The 23,093-nt window shown below is 32.5% G+C and overlaps 1 protein-coding gene and 1 non-coding gene across 2 annotated transcripts in view; both read right to left on the minus strand.

Moving 5' to 3' along the window:
* Sesn (Sestrin) overlaps positions 1-23,093 on the minus strand; it is a 209,164-nt gene that overhangs the window by 72,053 nt on the left and 114,018 nt on the right. The gene's annotated exons all lie outside the window — the stretch shown is intronic.
* On the minus strand, positions 20,550-20,622 carry TRNAK-UUU (transfer RNA lysine (anticodon UUU)). Its single transcript has one exon. It is a non-coding gene; the product is annotated as a tRNA-Lys (tRNA).

Genomic DNA, 23,093 nt, shown 5'->3' on the forward strand with positions numbered 1-23,093 from the left:
CTTTTCGTTTAATAACAAATGAACATGGTCGTCGTATTCTCCCTATGATATCAGATTGTAAATGGATTTGCGTTGATATTCCTGTCTTCGCGTGAAGAGACGAAGGGAACATCGACTTTGCCAATGAATCATCGCTATCGTACGCGCGAGCTACTGAAATATAAAAAAAGCGACGCAACATCCGGGTGGAGAAGATCGCCGGCTTTCCCTGTCAGCTTAAAAACGTTTATTCGTGCGACACGAACCAGAAAAATAATTAATACCTCGAGGCGAATTTTCATTTCATTCGCACGGCTGTTACACACCGGCGACCGCATACGAAGGTCCCCTCGTTAATAGCGGAAGTGTCAAGTCGATTAATCTTGTCGTCGTAACGTAGCCGCGACACTTCCTGCTCTCCGTCCGTGTCGATTTACAGCTTTCATTGTCGAACGAATTGGTTCTAACGTAGGAGGATGACCAGTCAGATGATACGCGCAAGTGAAATATAACATGCCGGTGTGTAATATCGACCGTCCATGTTTGACAGAATAATCCATAGTTGAAAGCAACACGAACAGTAAAAGCATCATTACGAGCGCGTAATGGAAAATAAAATGATTAATATCTTCATAACATGGATATAATCTGTCACTCTCTCTTATCACAGTAGCGTTAATATTTTTTTACCGGTAATTTAAAAAAAATGAAAATTATACGTTATTTGCGTCAACAAATGCAAGTAATAACAACGATTTTTTAAAATTTTAATTAACAAATCATGTCTAAAACGATTGTCGAACGATTAACTATCTGTCTGCAATCTGAGTCTTTTCTTGCACAAGCGAAATTTTATTCTCAAATTTCTCCGAAATAAAGTAAGTCCGATTCCTCTCTCCAAAACTGTTAAAAGCTATTAATAATGTAATAGAAGTATTGAAAAGTAAGTCTTTTTTCCACATTTTTTAAAAGCCTAGAATAGTAAAAAAATTTTGACTGGAAGAGAAGGATAAAAATATGATTGCAGACAGAGAATTAAATTTGTATTGAAGGATTCATCAAAATCTATAATAATCGAGATATACTCTCTATACCAGGAAAAGAATTATAGGAAAAGAATTATAGGAAAAGAACATTTAAAAGCAAAATTACTTTTAAATGATAAGGAAGCGGAACCCCGCCTCCTTCCCTGTTGCGAATTCCGGAAACACGATACAAATTTAATCCACGACTTTTCCACGGTAGATATCAACTCGATTAGAGTTGTAATGCGAGCCAAAGAGAGGCGAATGCGTTTCCCGCTCTCATTTAATTAGTCATGGCTCACACTCGCGTGGATGAGGAGCAGATAAAAGCGACAAGGTTACTTGAAATCCAGTCTGACCAAGCGGACGTTAGCGAGGGTGATTAACAATAGCTAATTAGAATTCTTTCCCTCTCCCTACCCGCGTACGCCGTGCATCAACGATTGCACGTTGCGTAAAAAAAAGGAGATAAGGGTGAGCTAATTCAGTATCTCCCTTTGTTTCGTAAAACATGACCGATAGTCAGCAGATAATCGTAAACAACCAAGAGTCAGAATACGTGATCGCGGAACTCGTTAATTCCGTCAAATCTATGATGTCAGTTTACATAATGCACATTTGCATATCACTAGGACGAGACGCGTGGGCTATTTTGCCGCGCAGATTTCATGTAGATTCAAACGACTCGGATCGGCAATCGATATCGCGAGAGCGTATCAGTATGACGGAATATTTGTCCGCTGTTATAAAACACATCCATACGATACACGTACATTAACACACTTTACTTACTTACCTTTTAACGTCTAGGCGAGCGATTTGAAAAGCGATTCGCTAAGAATTGAATCAATACAATGATATTGAAGTTTATCTGATTTTTACAGACGATCGAAGTTCAATAATCATTTAGTGATTCTACATGTTTTTACAAAATCTTAAATAATAAATTAAGAATATTTATTAATAATAATAAAAAAGATATTGTCAGAATTAAACAAACGCAAAAACTTAAAGATGTGGAATTTAATTTTTATCGCGTTCTGCAAAACTTCATAATATAATTACATATATTATACAAGTAAAGATTTAATTGTTCGGTACAAAGAATTAAAAATAAAGATAAAATCGTGAAATCAACTCTGATGTATCTATGTGTAGATTGCAAAATGCTCTAAGTTACTCGTGTAATAAAATATTATTTCGAGAAAATAGGAGTGTTGTTACACGAGAGAAAAAAATGGTTGCAGTTATGTAACTATAATTTATAGTCATTTCTTGAGACAATTATATATTTATAGTTGTTTTACTCATGCAAATATAGTCAATTGTACTATTAATAATAATCACACACCCCACCCCTACTTGAAAATCTTTAGTTTTTTCTTAACACATTTTTCAATTATTATTAAACATAAATAGTAAGTGAATTGAAGAAAGTAGTTATATTCACTACAAATTTGATCGCATTTACCGAATGAAAATGTTTATTTTATTTACTTTTATTTACATTTATGTCTCGACATTTTATTATATGAATATTTGCAATTGTCATAACTTATAGTACAATTTTACATGAATGAAAAACTATATATATATATATATAAAATTACTAACAGTATACATATAACAATAATTAATCATAAAAATGGAGCTCTTAACCATAATTATTTTACCATGCAATTACAGTCACAAATACTAAACTTTTATCTCAGTCTACGTAACATTATTAAACAAAAGCAAATCCAAAATCAGGTCAAACACAGGCTGCAGAAAGCACCTCGGAAAAAAAAATCACTATGAACTTATGGTTAAGTTACCGACGTCTAGACGTCTAGACCATTAGCAGATTGAATCGATACAAACTATCTTGACAAGGCATTATCCGATTAACCAATCTTGATAAGCAATGATCTCTGATAAAAAAAAAACAAAAGCATGTGTATCACATTTCTGTATGACATTCAAGGGTTTTTGCCCTGTTTAATGAAATTAATAAAGAAAAAAACTGTAGCATTTTCTTAACAACAGTTTTAACGAAATTAACACTTATAATGTCATTATTTTAGCAATAGTACGCTATGTTTATGTAAACGTGTCTAAGATATTCATGCCTGGAGCACTTAAAATAAGGTAAAGAAATAACCAACGCGTCACTTACACCGGCAATATAATTATACATCGCTCTGAACGAAGGCCGAACAGTCAGATAATCGCGCCGGCATTGTACGGCGGTAATCAGCGTGTAATAATATTATACGAGCGGTTAATCGCGGAAGGGAGCCACCCACAGTCGGAACTCTGAGCAGTTAGGTCTTTGAACATCCGTCGTTAATCGCATTCCGTTTACGAACGTTTAATTGGCTCAACAAGAAAAAGGCTTCATCTATCACGTTTATATGTGCGTTTATATGTCAAATAATATTGTTTCGTAGTAATAGTAATTGATAATGGTCGGCAATATTAATTAAATATTAAGAACATTTGATTAAAGAATGCAGTAGCACGACACATTTTTGTATCTTGTCAATCATTTATATACTAGAAGAAAAAATTGGCTGCTGCAGCAAATTAGATGGTAAAATATGGAATAGCATGGCTTTAATTGGCTACAGTAGCCAATTTTTGGTTACGTTAGCCTATCGAAATTCTATACTGATATTGCGGATAGGCTAACACAACTAAAAATTGGTTGCTGCAACTAATTAAAAATACTATGCAATATTCAGTCAATCATTTCTTTCATTGTATGAGATTTCTGAGAATAGTTCATTGAATTAAAATCTAATTCATTTGTGTAAGTTTTTTATCCATATCTTAAGTCAAATGTTAATTAATGCGATTAAGAACGAACCAGGAATCGTTCTGAAATTGTCTTATCTATCACTCAAATATTGAATGCCTAATTAACTTATCGCCTCGACATGCTTCGCGTGGCGTAGTAATTACAATAAAAAATAATAAATCAATTCATTCGTTAACAATTTAATATAAAGGCGAAGAAAAATTAGGAAAAATAAGCATTTATAAGTGGAAATCAGAATAATAAGAATAAAAATCTAATGAAAAAAAATCCTATTTTCAGTAAAATCGGATTTTGGTGCTTAATAATATTCGTATGTAAATTTGCAAATATTTGCATACAAATATTATTAAACACAAAAACCCGACCCACTTTGACTGAAAATATTTGCAAATTATACGAATAGGTACAAATATTATTAGCATCAAGATTCGCTTCAACCAAAAATAGGATTCTTTCTCCTATTTGAAAAATAAGCATGTGTGTTTGTACATTATTAAAATTTCCATGGAGTAAGATAAGACAAATAGATGATTCACGATTAATACTTTTTATGTAATGTACATGTATATGTTTAATTAGAATTAATTTATTTACTCAAATTAACCCGTTCAATATTTTATATCGATTTACGTAAATTATCAATATGTATAATGTTTGCAAACACATATAGTATTGAAAGAAGTAAAAATGCCGAGATACATATCGGATAATAAATACAAGCACTATCTATTATCAAAAGAAAAATATTAACATTAGTAATTTACGAATAGAGAAGCCCCGAGGAAGCAAATTCGAAGACTTTTCTCTTTTCACAGCAATAACAACAAGAATATTTATGCACCTGCCAAGGGAATCCGCGCAGGAATTCTCTGTAAACACTCGCTGACAGACATCTGCTGCTTATTTTTCACCGCGAATTTGTGATGCTTCGCCTCTTACGTCATTGCTCATCGACGATGCTCTTCGCTTGATACATATGTACATATATACATGTATTTTGCACAAAACGCTCGCCATGTTGTATACATGTACATTTCGTAACGTACGTGTTCCCTCTCTCGAAGGATTTTCCATTTATTCTCGCTAACGTTCGCGTAATATCGGACGCTGTTTAAACAACGTTTACCGCGTAATTATTACACTGGATATCCTATAAAAGGTGCATTTGATGCACCTGTTCCCCGTCGCAGAGTATGAGATTATCTACCCTGAACGAAAATATCAAGCCATTAAACAGTCAAGAATTCAATTCACGCGTGGAGCCACTTTAATATTAGTCGTCGATAATTCTATGTCCCGCAGTTAACGTGGCATAAATTTTAACGAGAATTGTTCCAAGATCCACGGCGCGATAAATGGTATATAATCTCATAAATCATCGCTGGATGCACAACACGCGCGAAAAGTCATCGATCGTTCGCGGTAAATCGGAATTGCGTTCTCTCGCGTATGCATCGCATTTGCGCGCACCGCATGCGTGTGCATTCGGGTCGACCATATCTCGATGCGATTGTACATACGTTTACGTCTACTCGGCCGCAAAATTAGCCCCGCATTCTGCCTCTCGTCCTGTATGTTACCAGGCACGCTCGGTTGTTCGCCTGCCTGCTCCGGGCGTGTCGTTGTCGATGATTTGCAGCAGTCGAACGAATCTCCCGAGAGCAAGCCGTCATTTCGAGTGCTCAAAGGCGATCGTAGACTGCATCACGAATATTGAGAACTGACGTGCAACGCCTATATATCTCTGAATCAGTGGTATATCATGCAGTAGAAAACACCCGACGGATCGTTCTTACTGATGCTAAAGCTAACGCTCATTACAGTTAGCTACATTAGATATGAAAGCTATTAGATATGAAAGAAGCAATGATAACCCAGTCCCTTAAGTTAAATAACATTTTGTTATTTTAACTCCCAAATACATTTTCTTGAGTTAAATTGTTTAATTCCATTCTTTTAGTCAAATTAATGACATATCGGATAGGAGCAGTGGCGATCTGTAGAAATGATAAAAAGATTGGATATAATTCGACATCATGAATTTAACAATGTACAGTAGAAAGTCTTTGATACTTGAGACTATAATTACATGTTATCATTATACAATTATGGTTATTATTAGTAATAATAATTATATGTGTAGTTTTATCAACTGTATATATATAGACACAGTTGACAAAAAATTATTACAAGTTATAGTCATTTATTATCATAAAAATGATAGCAATTAACTTATAATTTATAGTTATTTTTATTATATAATTATACATGGCCATATAAAATACAGTTATACCAAAATAATTATAAACTGTAATTAAATTATAATAATTACAGTTGTTATACTAACATAATAACAGAAATAATAATCATGATTATGGTAATTATAGTCATAAATACCGAAACTTTTCTCTAAGTGCATCAAATAATACAACGGTAACTATTAAATATTAGTCTATTGTTACTTATACTGCAGACAAATAAGAAATAAGAAATAAAATAATAAATGTAATAAAAAAATAAAAATGCATAAGATTACTTCATATCATACGCTCATTGCTATAACTTAAAAAAGATAAGACATTTCTGAAACATTCTCGTTTTTTGACCGGAGACTGACTGCAAAGAGCAATTTTCCGATGCTACACATTTTCAATTTCGAAGCTTCACATTGGCATTGTCATTCGCAACAAACGATAGAGGCATGAGATTTCGAGATTGGACAAAGCGTACGATAGTCGGAAAGACTTTCATACTCGATCGACGTACTGCGACAAGCGAAAAATATTTGTCACTCTTTTATATATCCCGTGTATAGAATATGGTCCATTGACTTCTATTCTTTATTCTTCTTGCCGATTCTCCGATATTTCCGACGTTCATGAGCTAGTAACATGATAAGATATGATGCAAGCCTAAAGAATTATTATCGAGCCAAAGGTATGGAATATTTCACAAATTTCAAAATTTATAAATTAAGAACTATAATAAACCTTTTGCAATCAATTTGGATCTAATCGAAAAAAATTTTGAAGTTGCTATAATTTTACACTTGCGGAATTTCTCTTGTAAATAATGTAGCGAAAAATATTAATATAATCTTAATATAATTATATATTGATAAACTTGCGTATTTAAAATTGACTTTAATCTTTGACTCTCTTAGGCCCGTTTTCACAATAGTTATCTAAAAATTAAAGAAAAACGATTATCAAGAGATTGATTAATAAAGTTCATTCATGAATTTTTTGATAACCTTTAAAATTGACCTTGACCTTTGACTCTCTTAGGCCAATTTTCACAATATATGATTACTTGAAGGTTAAAAGAGAAATGGTTACCAAGAGATTCATCAATAAAGTTCATTCATGAATTTCTTGGTAACCTTTAATCTTTAAGTAATTATATATTGTGAAAACGGGGCTAACAGTCAATTAACTACTTTGCCTCTCGGTGGAATTAAGATTCTTGGGTATCTATTACCAAAAACGGAATTTGAAAAGGTTAAACAGTTTCTAAGAAATTTTGCAAACGGACAATCGGACGGAGAAACGGCCGAACCAATACTGTGCAATTATAAAGTAATTTGCTACGCTGCACTTAATAAAAGAAAATAAAATAGAAAACTGCAGATCTAAAAAACGACCTTTTATGTTACACGAGTTTTATGAACACATCCAGATTGGAGTTAATGCTTTAGCTTTTTAGCTCTTCTACGTAAAGTAATTCTACGTAGCTGTAATAAATCATGAAAGATAGTGCAAAAACGACCGTTTTCAAACGTTACATATGAGTATTCATTTTACTATGGAAAAAAGCATACAGAATCAAGTGCGATCTTGCCATTGCGCTTCCCCGGAGAAATTTCGTCCCGACGGAAATTTCTCCCTGCTGCACGAGATACCGGGGGGAGATTGCCATAAGTTCTCGATACGACGCGCGCGAAAGCAGGTGCCGTATATAGTATCGGAAAAATACTTTGCGCAAATATACACCGAGCAGTTCGGAAAATCTGGCGCGCGAATGTCCCTGACGTGTCGTCGATTTAAGTTGAGTGCCCACTCGAGAATTTTACTCTCGAGTGCAACTCCCGATAATGAGAATCTCCGGTGGTGAAAAGTGAGAATCGTTTTCCAATCTATCATCGAACAGTTTCATCGCGTAGTGGCGCAATCGGATTTTTGCTTAAAAATGAATGTACTCTGAACTTTTCCACAAAAACAGATTCCCTTTCTTTCTTCGGGAGAATCGATCTAACTTTTCCCTGAGAATTAATTTTCTGATATGTATGAATTTATTCTGATACGATGAATGTCGCAATTATCGTCGACAATCGGACCTTCAGGATTTCGATATTCGATCGTAAAACGCGTATTCAATCATAATATGACAAGACGAATAGAAATCTTTCCTCGTTTCAATATTCATCGCGCGATGAAGTTCGACATTCAGCAGCGCCTAGGGAGATACGATTGCGACTTCGACTTGAAGTCGATGAAATTGGTCAAAGGAAATCATAAAATGTCGCAATGTATAAGAACTAAAATAGTGACGACAGTAGAAGTAACACAAGAAATAGACATCTCGTATTGCATTGGACAATAAATTATTGTATATTAATAAAAGGTTGTTAAGGACACTACACTGAAAAAAAATTGTTTATCTGACTAAATTAATGTAGTTCATCTTTATTTCTTTAGATAAAAAATGTATTGTATATTTAAGTTAAATATATTATATACGTATATTTGATTTATAATTAATTTAGTCAAGTAAACAATTTTTTATAATTAATTTAGTCAAGTAAACAATTTTTTTTCTCAGTGTATTAATAAGTCACATTCGTACTTTAACATAACATGATTTATCGATAATAATATTATGATATAATATTATAATACATATATCAATATATGTTAATATGATATTAACATCACATTATGATGAGTTATTGATTGAACGAGTAGTTTAGCAGTGAATATATTCACATCATTCAACTGACATTAGAAAAAAAAGAAATTAGATGAATATGTAATTGATTTAAATTAATAAAAAAAAAATAAATCATTTTCTAAAAGATAATATTAAGAAACACGCTTAACACCAATACAATCGGCGCAGTCAGATTCGGTCTGTTGATTTATGTATTTGGCATCTCGACTTGGAGTACATATTTATGCGAATATATTAGGAGATCCTATGCTAAGCGATGCATAAAGTCAAAGAGCGGATGATCTGTGTTACATCACTTTCGAACTAACTATAAGATAAATGCTAGCTATGTAGTCTTGACATTTCTGAGTAATCATAAATATACTGTGTCTGATAACAAAAGCATACTTGATGTATGTTGAAATATAATTACCACAATACAGAAAATTGCGAAAATATAGCATACAAATAAATATCAATAGAAATAAATAGCAATAGAAAAACGTGTCAAATAATTCGGAGACTTCTTCTAATTTTTAAATAATAATGATTTGGAATAATTTTATGTTTCGCGATTTTATTTTGCACTATTTTGAACTTGATAAAAATTCTTAAAAAAATTAAAACTAATAACAAAACTTTAGTGGACTTCAAGGAATTATATGTACTTTTAATATCAAAAAATATGTTACATTAAAAAAATATACAAAATTTTGATAAATATTTATTTTAATAGTACCAATTAAACATTTACTTACAGTAAATAAATATTTACTCAATAAAAAGAAATAATAGCTGAATCTCAAATTAATAATTTTGTACCAAATAAATATATATTTATATTTAGTAAACATTTAGTTGGCACTATTCAAACAAACTTTATTAAAAGTTACTATATTTGTTTTTAGTATGCTGTTGCGGGTTAAATTATTATCTAATACTTTATATAGTGTGTCTATCGCTTCACGAACGTTTCAATGCCGAATGACGCAATCGCTTTTCGAAATATAGTTCCAAATGAAACGGGGTTGCCTGGCACTTGACCTATATAAAACGCGAACTCGATCTAGGTTACCAAGTATGATGAAAGAAAATGTAGTTTGCCAAAAGTACACGTATGTAAATCGTTCAAATACTTCCATAGTTCGTTTGAATATGACGTCCTTGTCGTATAACGGTTTGATCATCGTAGTTACATCGCAAGATTACATAAAATGAAAATTTGGCTGCCCTTAACTCGACCTCGACGCAGTAAAGGGGAAAAGACGAAGAAATAGCAACGCGCGTGCACACTTACGAAAGAAGATAGAAAAGTCAGAAAGCAAAACATTACAAAAGAGGAAGGTTCCTTTACGAGAAAGGGGGAACGAAAGATCAGTAGAGTAAGTAAAATAAAAGAATTATGGATACAAATAGAAATGAGAGATGCAGAGAAGACATGATATAAAAATATATCAAAGTAAGGTAGAAAGAAAAAAGAAAAAGAGAAATTTGTTGTATTGTAGAAAAATTTCTTCTTTTTAGATAAATACAACGAGATGCATTTAAAAATATAACGAGTTAAAAATAATAATGTAAGAACAAAAAATAGAAACCAATAAATTGCACAAATAAAAACGGATGAAGAGAGCTCGAGAGCTTCAAGAGCCATGGAAGGAAGAAACAAAAAGAGAAGTGAAAAAAAAGGAACAACCTTAAGAGAGAAGAAAAGGAGCAAATTCTGAGATGAGAAAAAAACACGACGACGATGTAACATTGGAAGAGAATAAGTAGTGGCGTAAGAGTAAGAGAGAGAACAGAAGAAAGAAAGACAAACGTAGACTAAAGCGAGGATAGAGCGGGATCTAAAGCGAGGAGAGGGATTCGTATGGCTGCTGGCACCAAGCAGTCTACTACGCTCAACTCGATATTCCCTCGAGCAATGCCAGACCTCTGCCAGAGAGCCCAAGATTACGGTTCGACACTTGACTCGCGCTCGCACGAGTACTGCGTGCGTGCATGCGTTCTCAAGTCGCGCGAATCGAAGTGACGAGTGCACATGCGAATACCAAAAGAGTACTTGGCACGATCCTTGATAGCGGATTTAACGATAGACGAGAGATCGTAGCTTAGGACTGCAACTGTCGACATGCTTCCACCTAAATTGTCCTTGAAATTTTATGATATAAACAATTGTAAAAATTGCTAAAGATACAAGTAACATTAATATATGAAGATAATTATATTCCCTACTCTACTTGATTAAAGAATTACATTAATTATTTCGCTAAATCCAAATATAATTATATTATGTATATTTCAATAATTATATTTTTAAATAGGAGCGATTGCCGGATTCCTGTTAGATTTCGAGCTTAAAATATACTGATTATGCGTACTAAAAATCAATTAGTCGCAAGCGATTCATGGATATTTAAAGGAGCACGTCAATTATCTTTCTCAGAATGAATTAACTTCAAGAACGAAAAAACTTAATTCACGGAAATTAATATTGTTGTAAATAACGACATTCTTTCTCGGAGACTATTAAAATATTAAATGGAGCAAGCTAATTTGTTCAAAATTGCTCTGACGTTAAAATACGGGATGCCTCAACATTTATATAATAAAATTATATCCTCACTGAAATAAGAAGTGTCCAATTTTAAGATATTAAAATGTTTTATTCTTGACTAAATTTTTTTAAACACTTAAAGATGTTTTAGTTTTAAAGTTTTTCAATAGACAAAACACTACGTGTTTTAAATCCAAACACGTAGTGTTTTGTCTATTGAAAAACTTTAAAACTAAAACATCTTTAAGTGTTTAAAAATAGGGACAAGAATAAAACACATTTCTTTTTACAGTGCTTTAGACAATGTTTATCCATTTATATAAAAATGGATAAAATGTCAAACAATATATTATAATATCTAATTAAATTTTCTCATTATTAACTTAATTATAATTTGTAGTATTCAACAACATTGCATTATATGTTTATATTACATTTAATATATGCAGTGATGTCATAACGTTATTACTTAATTAATCCACTATTCAAAGCTCATACGAGCATCTCGTTATGTAACAAGCGAAATTTAGTCTGAAAAATTAGAGGTTTCTTTTAGAAGATTTTTCAATATTATAGTCAAGCATTGTTCTCGCATTGTTAGAAATGTGACTACGAGCTTCCTTTATATGTAAATAAAGCTCGTGGTTATGAACAAAATTAAAAGTAATGAATGATTTAACTGAAAATTAAATTACAATAGTTATTTAAATGTAATGAATGTGTATATTAAATTTATGAAATTTAATGTTATTTCTCAAATTTAGTGATATTTCTCATAAAATTTTATGAAAAATACATTAAATTTTCATGAAAAATACATAAAATTTCATATACATGTACACAAATATACTTTTCAGTTATAAATACATTAAATTTAATGTAATGTAATGAAATTAAGTTCAAAGTGTGTAAATTAAAAATATATTAAATTTCATGAAATTTTTAACAGTGCGTGCATATACATAAAATAATTCAAATTTTATTTTTACATTTTATAAAACACACGTCCGTAATATACTGTGTGTATATGTATACACACATATACTTAGAACTTCTAATTTATTCCCTCTCTAATCTGTTTCGATAGAAACAAAACAGATATTCCGTAATCACGAAACATATATCTCTTCATACAAATATAGTTTACTTCTTTGAGGTTTTTATTGTCTTCGCATCGAAGATCGCGAATTAAAATTTAATTATTATAAAAAAAACGAAGAATATTATAAGCGACATTAAAAAATACAATAACAAAGTAATGATCAAATTATAAAATTATATTGACACCAGTAATCGTACCAGTTACGCAAAAGAGGAAAAAATGCAGAAATCATTATAATTGTTTTCCATGAATTAGCTTTGATGAATTAAGATTATTTCAACGGAAAACGATATCGTTTCGTGAAATGCGTCGGTGAGTCACGACGGTGTTACATCATCGCTAGAATTATCGTTGTTCTCAACAATTTATCAATATCATTATGCGCGATAGGAACAAAACAGTCGTATTTCGCATCGTTAACTACATAATGCTATCGTCTACCAGAAAAGAAAGAAATTATTATGAATTTAAGACCACATGTACAATGGACAGTGGAAATATTTAATATTTATTCCTATTTCTAATATTTCTTCTATTATAAGACTCTAGAGATTCGCAATAATTTCTTTCTTTTTCCTGTTAAATGATAGCATCGTATAGTTATGTTATTATTATCGTATAGTTTATAATGATGTAAAATACGACTGTATTTTGTTATATTTAACTTCTAATTTTCCTAATTTTTTTATTTCTCTAATATTTAATATTTATTTCCCTAATACTTCCTATATTTTCTTCCATTGTGCGTAAAGCCTTACATAACATTATCTTCAATATTCATTAAAAAGAGTGACCGTAAATTTCGCGCATCTAAACTGGGGGGAAAAAAAAAAAAAAAAGAAAGAAAGAGAGAGAGAGAGAAAGAGATTGACTGCTGCAACAAATTAGATGGTATAGCATTTTTAATTGGCTGCAGTAGCCAATTTTTCGTTGCGCTAGCCTATCCGCAATGTCAGTATAGGATTTCGATAGGCTAACACAACCAAGAATTGACTGTTGCAACCAATTAAAAATGTTATGTCATATCTTATCATCTAATTTGATACAGCAACCAATCTTTTTCTTCAGTATACGTCACGTGATACAATTGCTTCGTTAATTTCTAATTAAACAGGAAAAATATTCCTGGATTGGTAAATCAAGACAAATGCATAATGTTTCAACAAAGAGGCTTAAGAATGAGAACAGAGAGGACAAAAGGAAATGAAGAGACGAGGGAAGAAGAAAACGCTCTACTCTCCAAACGATCGTTAGCACGAAGAACGCGCGCGTCGAGAGAATCGCGGAATTAAATAGAAATAGTTTCTTTCGTCCGGAAAGGGAGTAGTTAACGTTTTACGCGCGACGACTTTGGCTTTCGCCACGGCTCATAAAGTCTCCCCCCCCCTCCCGGACCTTCGGGGGATGCAGGTGTCGCCGGAAGCCGTTTTACGAGCCGGCAGGAAAACGTAAATCGGAATACGACCTTCGTTACGGATCCGAGGAAACGAAATGTTGGTAGAACCGTTTCGGGGATAGAACGACCATCACGTGCCTAGTCATTCGCTCAACTCTCATTTCTGGCACAACAAAGTCGCAGACAGACAACAAAAGAAATGGGAATGAATTGCTAGACTGGACCCTTAATTTCGCCCGACTCGTTTGATTCTTTTATCGCGAAGCCTTTCAACACAGCTCCTCAACATTGTCATTATCTTCTATTGGGCAATAAAATATATTTCATCAAGGATGATCAAATTAATCAAGACAATGGAATTGAAAGTCCGAATGTGTTCAATGGCAATTTCGATGAAATCCAAGTATGTTCTCTCCCATGACGAGAAGTCCGGACGCGTCGATACCGTTTTCCGTTTTACGACCGCAACGTTGATTCAAACGCGCTCGTTGTTGCATCGTGGCACGACATGGTCGGTATATCGAGGCATCGAGAACGAGAACACGCCGTGCGAGCCACTGAATGCGTTCAATCGCCGGGAGTGTCTTCTGGGAATCACTCGGGATGCATTTAAATGCCCGCACGCTCGCAAATAAACAGGCACGTCCATTGAATACTGATCGCCGGCTGATATGATACCCACGCTCGAACTCCCGTGATCCTCATCACGTTGTATAATAACGTAGGCGTCTTCGGTTTACCTTTAATTAAAAGAGTTGTTTATTCGCACGATCGCGGAGTTGAGAATCCGTGGGAATCGCCTATTAAATTGCAAAACTGCGTTGTTTTCATATTTCCGCGAAAAAAAAATGTCATTGTGAAAACAACGATCGAATTAAGGCGATAAATACTGCAAAAGACTAAAAATGACTTAAAATTTGTATAATAAAAACAGATAGTCGATCGATATTAATTCTTAAGTGAGTAGATGGGATAGCCACAGCATCTCAAGTGTAGTTTTCTTTAAAATCCTGTTGTGAAAAAAGAAAATAAAAACTATTACCTAAGTACCCAGAAGGCTCAAAGTTTATTATTCTTACATTCCTCTATCTTATAAAAGTATAATTAACGTAAATTTAACATAATATAGTAAAATATACTAAAATAAACAATAAATTAAAATTGTTTTGTCATGTTCTAAGCGCTTCACCTACCAACTATCTTTAAACCACCTACCTGCCTAAAGGTTAATTGGCAAAATTATTTTATTCTGATAATTGACTTATTCGAAATAACAAACCAATATATTGACCGTCCATTTTAAAACTATTTATTTTATTTTTTACGCGCTTAATTATACAAACAGATGTATCACATTTTTTTTTATTTTATAATATATATATTATCATACGAATTTTCTTCTTATACGTATTATAATTTCCAGTAAAAAACACAAACCAAATAATTTCGTGATAAGATCCAATCTTTAATGCAAAATATATGCAAGATGAAAGAATTTTTTGATGATGATTTTTTTTTCCCATATTCATATTGAAATTTTTCTTGTTTTTTTACAAATCAACAGTCCTACGGTCATTTGCTATCTCAGCGTCGGAAAATCAAAATTACACTCGTTTCAGTCCTTGCTTTTCAGTACGAGCTATTCAAGACTTTAATCCGCCACCGTAAATTCAATGCTTCCACGATAGCCCCGATCTGTTTTTCTCTTTTTCTGTCGCGACTGCAATGTACATAACTGTCGGTATATACGCTAGAATCCCCGTCTACACATATCAAATACGCGAACGGACATTCAGCAATGTCCATTTAAAAGGGACTCAATGCTGTTGGAGCAGGCAACTTCTTACTGAATGCCATAATTAACGAATACCGAAGCGCATCGGTAACGGTAAAGGATGCTGATTTAAGATCGTGGACGATCGTTAGCTGTCGTCTTTGCGAATGTAATCGAAATACGGAAGAGTATAGCGATGTCGAGGAATCGCGACGCGAATGAAAAGAGGCACGTCGCGTCGATTCGCGATTGGCAAGCTGATATGTCAGTTGAAAGGCTGAAACGATAGAAAATGATCGCTCGTGTAATCTCAAGGATAACGTCGCGAAGAGCGTTTAATAGGTCTTTGCCAAGGACAATTACCTGTTAACATAATTACGGCATAATTGATACGCTCACAATTAATCTCATCGGCAATAAAAACGCTTGAAACAAACAAGTTTTTTTTTTATAAAAATCATGCCACTTCTCTCTCGAGATTTTTTCTCCTGGCGATAAGATATCATTTGCATTAAATAAGATTTATATTTGGAATATATAATGAATATATATAGTTGAAACGTTTGACTCTGAATGACGAAAACAACTTTTCCGAGAATTACGTGTATCTAACATATACAGGATGTTCGATAAAAACCGTAACAACGTTTAAACGTAGATTTCTGAGATCATTTTGAGACGAAAATTTTAATACCAAAAGTATTCTTAAAGATTAAAAATTGAGCCACTCTTTTTCTAAAGTGGCTCAATTTTTACTCTTTAATGTGATATTCCAAAAAATTTAGAGGGAGATTTTAACATATAAAGTATATACATATATATTCGATGTAGTTCTTGGAAGTCATTTTTATCATTCAAAGTCAAATGTTCTAACTATTCATTTTATATATTCCAAATATAAATCTCATTTAATGCAAATGACATTTTAGCGCTTGGAGAAAAAATCCCAAGAGAAAAGTGGCGTGATTTTTATGCAAAAAAAACTTATTCTTTCTGTGTAGTTGTAAGAAAAAAATTTCAAAGCTAAAATAATAAACAGTATTTTTAATTATTTCCTCTCACAAGCAATCTCCTATCTTCTTACAATTAGATGATTATAAAGCATAGATAAATGAAAAAAAAGAAGTTCTATATTAAAAATGCTATTAAAAATATTTCGAGCATTGGAAGTATCTTGATAATAACGTGAAATTATTCGTACGCCAAATAAAGCGAATAAATACCGACACATTCATCTCAACGTAGAAACAGGAGAAACGATACGGTATCTTTTACGTAAACCGACTTCGGGAAGACGTTAATTCTCGCGGTTGGTGGGACCAGGGAAAATAGAGAAACGCGAGTAGTTGGAAAAACATCGGCAAAGGGAAAATAAACCAGTTCTAGTTTAATTCAACCGTCGCTACGACGCCACATGGAGTCACGCGGTGCAGTTTGTGTATCGTGAGGGGAAGGAAAACGAGTTCACGAGAATCTCGGCTCGACAAACGGACAGAGATGTGGATAGAGAGACATATGCACGGCATTCTCTAAGAGATAAAAAAGCCGTCAGGCAAGGATAAGGGTGAGGGCGAGTAGCAGCGGAAAAAAAACGTGGGAGTATAACGATCGAGAAGCGATGAATTAAACAAAGGAATTAAAACATAGTCCGCATACGTGACGGAAGCGAAGCATCCCTTTTTTTTCTGCACACACGGCCTTATATTTGCAGTGGAATAAACTTATTGCGAGAAAGAATGGCTTTGTCGTTTTATCTCTTCCCGATACGGCCCGCAATTCCACCCGATAGTCCTCATAAATTTGTGTCCTTTCCGTTTTTTAAATATAAATATTAAAGAAAGAGAGAGAATGACAATAATTAATGTGTATAATCGGCGAGAAAGCTAGAGAAAAATATAGCTACACATCTTTTGGAATAAATTCCTACATAGAAATAATAATTTTGCTGAAGTATCTAAAAAATTTAGGTAGATGTAGGTATACAGATCTGAAAGTAATGTTGTATTATTAAAATAATTATGTAGGAAACTCAAGCATGTTAAACAATGTTACAAAAAGTTTTGATATTCTAGCAATCAACTTGAACGTTCCACAATTATTTTGAGAGTCCAATAAAATTATTTTTATAGACTTACATTTAACTTTTTAAATACATTTTTAGCAAAACCGTTCATTCCGTGTAGTGCTCAGATTATGTACTTTATAAATCCCTGCTGAAATTAAGGAAGAATGCTATTTTATATATTTTAATATAAGATATTTAAAAAAGTTCAGTATACTCTAGAACTATCGACACTGTACTAGGTAGAAACACTACAAACTATTCACAAACCAATCTTGTCCAAATTTGCATCCGGATTGTATCGTCTGCAACATTCAATTAGTACTTGTGCAGAAGCAATGCAAATTCGGAACCTACTTGATAATTAATTAACATATACAGCAAGGAACTTAACATACAGTTACAGCCACTATCAGGAAAATCAAATCGGCGATGTTAGTGACGGTTTCGCGCTATCGCGCTGTAACAATTAATTAACGTTTAACGTTTTTGACAAGCGATAACAGGATGACGTAAATCGAGTGCTGTCGTAGACTCAATTAGCTCCGTTTCGATAACGGCTACATAAATATCGCTAATGTCTTCTAATATGCGATTTCGTGTTAAAGCGTCAGCCATCTGCCGGCAGGAAATGCTTATATGATTCTTGATTGAATAAGTTCTTAATTGCGCGCTTACCACGTATTTATCCAGCTCTTTCTCTCAACCTCGAAATATCTGTACGCGCGTATAGTTGTGTGCCTAATATATGCTTCTATTCGAATATTCTCAGCAACTGCATGTGGAACCCTACACCTGAGCGCTGTGTGAAAATGAGGCGCAAGTGTTCGTTTAATTTACATATATGTAGATTCCATTCACATGCAATGCCTTTATATATACAAGCATCCTATGCGAGAGGACCGTCACAAGACAAATCTCACAAGTAAAAAAAGTCTACGCAATTTCCCTATTAACCGTTAAACTCATTTGAAAATTCGAAAGGAATATATCATTAAGCGAAATGTTTTTTTTATTTTCCAGAAAAATTAGCAAAATGCAGGCATAATATTTCTATTTCCTTATATTAAGTTGATATTACATACAATATATTTTTTTAATAAAATATAAAAATTATAAAAAATTACAGATTTTTAAATGCTGTATTTAAAAGTAATACAAAAAGTTTGGCAACGATTTAAAACTTGGATAAAAAATTATTTCAATAAGAAAAAAATATGTTTTTAAAAAATAATTAAGATAAAAATGAAAAAATTTGCATTTAAACTATAAAACTGTATCGTTAAATGCAAATATTAACCTCATTGAACTAGTTTATATGTAATATTCATTTTTATACGGAAGTATAAATTTTTAATTCTAGTCATTTTTTGCAGAGACTATATACCTGATATCATCCTTAAATTAGTTACCATAAATTCTTTCATTATTAACAGTTTTCTTTAAATTGAGTAAATTTTTTAATTATCTTGTTCGGGTATACTTAGGTATAGAACGAGCTTTTGAAAAAAATCTACAGCAGGCTAATTAGATGCCGCTCTTAAAAAAGAGCCACACGCGTGTCCACAACCGATATGACATTAATCGAGTTATAGCCGATCATAATTCGATAATAAAACAAAAGAGACACGCTAACAAAACGGTGGCTATTAGTGTGCGTCAGGAAGTGCAATCTTTACCAAATAATTGCGTTGAATAAATCATCGACACAATGACTTTCCCGTTACGTAAACGTCCGTCGCCTTACAGAAGATGGAAGCACATGGCAAAAAAAATCACTGCTTTGTAAATTACATTTTTATGTCGCGAATTTTATGCTCGCGTATTTTATTAACCTAAGAATGAGGTTAATAAAACTTGTGCTTCGAGATCTACATATATTTTAAATTTTTAAGTTGTTGAGTTAGTTTCTCACTGTTCAAAGTGCACTGTGAAAAATTGCATATAAAATTACAACAATTATAATAGGTAATTTTTAGATTCACTAATAAAGATGTATATTTACACACACGTAAAGTTACAATTTACAAATAAAATTATTCTTCTTCTTTATAATAATAACAATTTGTAAAAGTAAATTTACAATTAAAGTTGTTTTTAAAAATATTTACGTATTAATTTGCTAAAAATTACGTACAATTTTTTTTAAACTATATTATTGATATGTGCATGTATAAAAATACAAATATAATGTGTAAATATTATGTTTATATTTATATAAAAAACATTTATGTAATTAGACGTAAAAATACTAATTTGTGTAAAAATGTACAATTTTAGATATTTCTGCTATAAAGTTTTATATATATTATACATGTAATTTTATATACTCTCTTTTTACAGTGTCTACCATTTATAAAACAGATCGAAATATACATAAATATAAATTATTTATACGCTTATCGGTATTACGAAGTTCACAACAAATTTATGTGGCTATAAAACCGAGATAAATATTAAAAATTTGGTAATAAAAAGTTCTTTGCTGAAATCAAGCGATTTTTTTGTATCCTCGAAAGATCTCGCTGCTATTTATGCAAAATTGCAAGATCTTATCCGCCGTTTCTCTCTCGCAGCAAAATTTCGATCCTATGTTACGGAGCGGCATCAATACTCGCTATATCCTGGATAACGGACTGGAAGGTGGTGTGCAAGCATCTCCCATATTACGGCAGCAAATACGAGAGACAGAATTCGGGGAGATAATGGAACGATCTGGAAGAGTGAAACGGCGCGAACGACCGAATCACAGACCGATGGGATTTCTCTTCGGGATCGTCGCTGGAATTTACCGTCAAACTCTTTATTAGAGAATGAACTCTAGCGCCGAAATCGTCGCACAAATTGTAACCGACCAAATAAAAGTCTTCTTTTGACGACAACCGAGTGTATTTGATCGTGGTGGAAAAATGCGAGAAAAAAAAACGCCCGAACAGGGACTCGAACCCTGGACCCTCAGATTAAAAGTCTGATGCTCTACCGACTGAGCTATCCGGGCATTGATATGGAAGGTCTTTGAAGACTCTCACGCGATGCATTTGTCAAAATTACTTTTCATTCATATAGATTTAAATAGCCCAGAAAAATAACAAGTTTAGTTATGTGTAAGAAAAAAATTTCATAGATAAGATAGTCTAAAAAAAATATTTTTTTTTAGTATGCATTTAATTGCATATATATATATATATATATATAATAAAAATAGAAACTACGTTTTTTAATATATTTGTTGACAAACAACTTTAATTTTACTAGCCTTATCCTGCTATATGTTACTCCTTCAATGCTAATAAATATTAATTGATAGCCTAGGCTTAGAATATAATCGCGCTGCAATCCCTTGATTTATATTAATATCTTGGGAGTTAGAGCAATTAGCCATTCTATGTAGCTGCAAGTAGAAGATAACGTTACACACATTCAGAGAACATTTAGAAGGAGGTATTCGAGACAACCCCGAGCTGCTGTAAATTACAAGCAACAGTAGAAGTTAATCGATCTCTCTCAAATTACTTCGAGGAAGACATTTCAATGTTTCAGGTTTAAATGCATTAACATTACTATTTAATTATAATTACCGTAATTCTACAAAAGAAGAGTGTACTTTGTATGCATGAAAATTATACTGGGAATCACTAAAATATGGACATCATTCACAATTCAATATAAAGATTAAATAAGGCCAAATCTAAGGGAATTAAAACTCCTATTTACTCACCAGTACTATTTCACAATTACGTTGTGACGTCAAAAGCAAGAAAATATCTACACAATAAAAATTTTTGCAAAATATATTAATACGGAAATATGTTTTAATAAAACAAGACAATCGATAGAATTGTGATGCTGACTTGTAAAATACTCCGAAAACTCTCCTTTTTGTTTCATAAATTAATAAATAATATATCTGTGGAAATAAATTTTATACATAATTAAAAATGCATAATTAAAAGTGAAATTCACAGCTATGACAAACTGTCAAATTAAAGAAATAAATATGATTTAATTTCTTCTTGAAATAAGAAAATAGTTTTCGATACTCATATTTTATAAGTTTATTCCATCGATCGCAAATGTTTTATTGAAAAATATTTCTATATAATTTGCAAGTGCTTTTTCGCTTTTGATGTTCCAATCTGAGATAATAGAGGTGAGTAACATTCCTAAAGATAAAATTCTTCCATAAAAAGATAGGGATATATATTAAAAAATTATTTTATACGCGTAATTAATTGCAATTTTAAAAAGGCAAAACAAAGGAATTTCGTTTATACGGCTGAGAACGGTAATGACAGCTGTAGAACAATTTGCGAATATATAGATCAAGGCCACTTTTGATTTTAAAAACCGCATTATAATGCTGCTTCGTTCGTGAATCACTCATAAATATGCCGTCACATGTCGAAGTCCAGCAAACAGATTCAAATGTGCAACAAAGTTATTGATTTACATATCGTCAGATATTATCTTCGGTGAGATACAGATTCGAAATCATACTAATTGTGCTTGTAAATTTATTTTTCTACAGCAAAATAATAAGATATTGTTCATGATAATAAGATATTGTTTGATAATGAAACTTTACATCAATGATCAATATTTTCCAACGAAATCTTTTCTAATAGAAAAATCTGCAAGTACAATTAGTATGATCAATGTAATTTGACATCATCGAGCCACATGATGAAATTATACTATATTTTTAGAGAAGATAATTAAAAATCATACATTGTTAAACGTTACGATATCGTTTGAGTCCAACTCGCTGTGAGATCATCAAGACGCAGCAATGATCCACGGCCTTGACACGTAACGTTCGCGATGACCGGGAGTCAAGCTGTGGATTATCGTCGACTAATTAAATACGTATACGCTTCGTTGCGTTAGCTACTTGCACGAAGACATCCCGACGCAATTGTTTCGCGATTTAATAGAACGTAATGTGAGAGAAACCCTTATTCTTACGACGCAATTGCCTTATCTGCTGCGGTCTTTCTTTCACTAATGCGCTATAATGCGTTCACAGTTCTTAGTAATTAACGTGCAATCAAATTGCCAATTTGATTTACGATGGAGGCAGGGTTTTTATGCAAACAGACGATGGATTCGAAGACTAAATATTCTAATAATAAAGCAGTTAAAGCGTTCATACTTTCTTCTTCGTGGCACTTGCGATAACCCGAGGCACCATAGACAAGAAAAGACAAATGCATTAGTGACTAAAAGAATGTGACTAAAACATTTTTCTTTATCTTTGGCGATATTTAAAGATACTTTTGCTCCCTTAACGTTTTTTTAAAATAACAGAAATATTTCTGGCAATACTTTCCAATGCAATTAATAACAAGCAATCAATTATTCGGAATAATATATGTTATTAATGTCATTATAAGATATCATACCTTTTTACTATCTTACTTACAATTAGTACGGAAGAATTTACTCATCGACGATTACTATTAACTTTTT

This window comes from Mycetomoellerius zeteki, unplaced genomic scaffold (genome assembly GCF_001594055.1).
Source record: "Mycetomoellerius zeteki isolate Tzet28-1 unplaced genomic scaffold, Tzet1.0 scaffold41, whole genome shotgun sequence".
In the NCBI taxonomy this organism is placed as follows: Eukaryota; Metazoa; Arthropoda; class Insecta; order Hymenoptera; family Formicidae; genus Mycetomoellerius; species Mycetomoellerius zeteki.